Source organism: Castanea sativa, chromosome 5, assembly GCF_040712315.1.
Source record: "Castanea sativa cultivar Marrone di Chiusa Pesio chromosome 5, ASM4071231v1".
In the NCBI taxonomy this organism is placed as follows: domain Eukaryota; kingdom Viridiplantae; phylum Streptophyta; class Magnoliopsida; order Fagales; family Fagaceae; genus Castanea; species Castanea sativa.
In genome coordinates this window covers 81,091,638-81,095,908 of record NC_134017.1, presented here as the reverse complement: position 1 = coordinate 81,095,908, position 4,271 = coordinate 81,091,638, and positions in this window count along the sequence as shown.

Genomic DNA, 4,271 nt, shown 5'->3' with positions numbered 1-4,271 from the left:
GGGGAGTAGAGGGGAGGGAAGTAGTGGGGAGGAGAGTAGAGGAGAATGATTACCCTCCACCTTGTTTGGATGTTTTTATAATTAGTAAGGGGGAAGGGAGTAATTAGCCCTTCCCCTTGTTTTTAACATTGTAATTTTATAAATATAATAAGGGTAAATTAGGTAATTTACTTTATCAATAATTTTATGTGCTCTACTCTCCCTCCAAATCTCTCCAATTTGGGGGAATTAAAAATGAGGGGGTTGGAGGTAGTTGAAACCCCTTCAAACCCCTCCAAACTCCTCCCCCTCCTTCCTTAAAAAACTCCCAAACAAGGTAATTGAATTACTCCCCTTCCCTCTACTCTACTCCCCCTCCTTTTTTAAACATCCAAACAGACCATTAGGACTAGATTATTTGGTCTCTATTTTGTGGCGGAGGGACCAGATATACTTGTTTCATAGTGTTCATTGCCAGGCCTAAATGGGAGGCTAAAATGCAAAATGAAATGAACTCAACTTAGTATTAATGTAATGACCTTTCCCGGTTCATACACATTTCCTATTAATTCCAAACTAGTTTTGCTTTGTACCAATGGAATCTTCTTCTTTCAAAATGAACCATGGTCCAAAAGTAATGAGAAAGAAGAGTGTAGGTCTGATCCTAACATCCATAACAAATACAAAGAAATCATGTCAGTCATCCCAAGAAAGGGTAATTGGACTTTGGATCTCTACCAGTATGAAGATCCAAACAACATATTGATTTCTCAAAATCATCTCTTAATAATTTTAATCCAAAACACACACACACACACACACACACACACACACACACACACACACAACAAGTCTAATCAATTTTATATTTCAAAAACAAGTTAAGACAGTTTAGTGAGCATACATTAATGCATGTAAACTTTATGATGGTCAAATCACATTGTACCTACACATGTATCAGAGTAGTAAAGAATATTGCGTGTTGTGTGTGAAAAACATAGCAAGATTGCTTAAGTGTCTCTATGTTTTGACGATTTGAGATATGAGAAAGAATAAAGTTTTTTTCCAAACTATTTTGGAGAGAAACTCTTCAAACTTCTTATATATTTCATTTTTGGGTGTGAATTTTGAGAATCTAACCGTTGAATTTTATGTTCCTTATGTTCTTAACATGCGTATCAAATTTCGTTCAAATTGGATATTATTTACTATTTGATCAATTACCTTATTTTTTACATATAACTTTAAATCACAAAAACTTGAAATTATAACATTTATTTGATGACATAGGTAATTGATCTTTGATCTTCTTGAAATTTTGTAAGCATTAAGAATGTAATAAGAACATGTAATCTAACAGTTAGATTTTCAAAATTCGCACTCAATATAAAGATATATGATGAGTTTGTAGGGTTTCTCTTCAAACTAGTTTGGAGAGAAACTTTGTTCTATGAGAAAATCATTTTAAGTCACACACAATCATAACTGTTTGATGGGGACTATCACCTTCGAGGTACATCCTATAACTCCCACATCTCTTAGAATACACGCTTGCAATCATGTTTTAAAGCATTTTATTCTTTTTGTTTTTATTTTCTTTGCATATTTTATTTTATTAAGTAAATCATGCATGAGTATACAAAAGAGAGAAAAAAAATACCCAATTATGTTAAGCTTTTTGATATTGCACTTTGACTATGCCGAAGCATACAGATGTCATTGACATTGCACTTTTGCTATGCTGAAATATACAGATGCGATGTCATGATTGGTAAATAACAGTGGTGAGATGGTTATTTATGCCTTTCTCTTAGAATTTTCTAGTCCTTCCCGTTAAAAAGAGTGATACAAGTGTTAAGTACAAGAGATTACTTAACCTTACTCATCACAAACAAATAAACCACAAAGTTCACTTGTTTAGTTGTGCATAAGGATGCTCATCAAAGTTACAAAAGATATAAAGTTTAAAGAACTTTGTTTCAATGGCCATTTTAAGGTTTACAAGAACCAATGTACACAAACACAGTTTTTGTATTTTTCTAATTTTTTCCTTTTTTTATTTATTTTGAAAACAAAACAAAATAAAAACTAAACAAAAAAACAAAACAAAATAAAAACTAAACAACCAAACAAAAACAGACAAACAATATGAAAAGCATGAAAGAAAGATGCATATGCATGAAAGCAAGATAGAAAAAATGCAAATACATAAAAGCATGATTTCAAAAGCAGATAAGAAATCAAGCAAAGAGAGTCCTACTTTAGATAGAAAGAATTAAAGCAGAGAACAAACAAAAAAGAAAATTAAGTCTTAGGCTCATTTCTCACTTACACAGCACGAGCCTTTCACCATGAAGATGAAAAGGCATGTGTCCAAGTATATCTACTAAAGGACATGGAAGAATTAAAATTCTCTTGAAATTGAGTTAAAAAGTTCAAAACTTTTAATAACTTTCTAAAAAAATATGTTGGTCCTTGAGAGAAAACTTGTGATTGTTTGGACACTTGCTTTTAAGGATACAACTTAAAGCAATTAGGACGAATATGTCCAAAAATACCACAATGGTGACAAACATGAGGTCTAACAAAGAATTTAGAATTAACCAAATCAGTTTTGGATTTCATACCTTTATTACCTTTCTCAGATTGAGGCACAATGACAGTCCTTGATTTAGAAACCGTGGAAGAGGAGGGGTTGGAGGAGACAGCATATCCTAAGCCAGTTTTATCAGAACTATGCTTTTGAGCACTCAAGACGTCCTCAAGCTTTGCACTAGACATCCTCTTTATCTGAGTTCTAGCTTGACTAAGCTCAACCTCGAGGTTCTTGACTTTCTTTTCTAATGAGGTGTTCTCCCTAACAAGAGTCTCAACCAACCTTATAGTCTCATCTAATTTGACTAATAGATCAGCTTTTTCAGTTTTTACCTCATTAAGCTATTTTCTACAAAGATGAGAAGTCTTTTCAGGTTTTATGAATTCAGTGCATAGCTTATCATAAGCTTCTTGAAAGGTCAACTTCTTGGACACTTCCTCATCAGAAGAATCCTCACTGTCACTAGCACTCTCCACAATCACCTTATCGGTTGAAGTAGCAAATGCCATTACGTGACTACATTCATCCATATACTCATTAGAAGAGTCATTCTCAGTGTCACTTTAAGTAGCAACTAACCCTTTATCTTATGACTTATTGGCCTTTTTCCTCATAAGGTAGTTTGTGCACTCTATCCTCATATGACCAAAACATTTGCACTCATAGCATTGGATGAGGGGTTTCTCATTCTTACCTTTCCTAAAGGATTTAGATTTCCTAGGAGGTTTGCCCTTATCCTTTTTCCTAAATTGAAGAAGCTTGATAATCTCATCAGTTATGAAAGTTAGATCTTCATCCTTATCATCATCTTCATCTTCATCTTCATCTTCAGAGTCCTCAATCTCTTCCTCTATACCTTTAAGAGCTAAGATTTTACTCTTTCCACCTTTTCCCATTGAGCCTAATCCCATCTCATAGGTTTGAAGGTTCTCTACAATCTCAGTTAAAGGAAGTTGATCAATGTCCTTCACTTCTTCAATGACAGTGATCTTGGCATGGAATCTTTCAAGTTAGGACCTAAAGATTTTTCTAACAATTTTGCATTTTGATAAAGATTCTCCAAGGTTGAAGGCAGAATTCAAAATATCCTTAAGTTTAAAATAGAACTTATCAAAGGTTTCATCCTCTTCCATCCTTATTTCTTCAAAACTACTAGTGAGTCTTTGAAACTTCACAGTCTTTACTGCCTTGATACCTTCATAGGTAGTCTTAAGAATGGTCCATGCTATCTTGACAATTTTCGTGGATGATCTTTTCTTGAATTCCTCATTGGTCACTCCACAAAACAAAGCATTCAAGGTCCTACTATTGAAATTTGCCGCTATGATTGTTGCATCATCCTAATCCACCGACGATTTCTTTGGCTTAATCCAGCCAACTTCAATAGCTTGCCATACCTGTTCACCTAGAGCCTGCAAAAAAATTTTCATACGAACTTTTCAGTACACATGTTTAGTGCCATCAAATAAAGGAGGAATCAAAAGAGATTGTCCACGATCCATGACAACGGGGGTCAAGGATCACACTCAGGAAATTAATCCAATCAAAGTGTATTCGCTCTGATACCACTTGTTGGGAAATTTAGACCCCCTTTTGATAGAATTAACAAGTTTTAAACTTAAGTTGTTAATTAGATCTATTATATATAAAACTTGTTAAAACAAACAAACATCAATATTATGTCAAAATCATATGC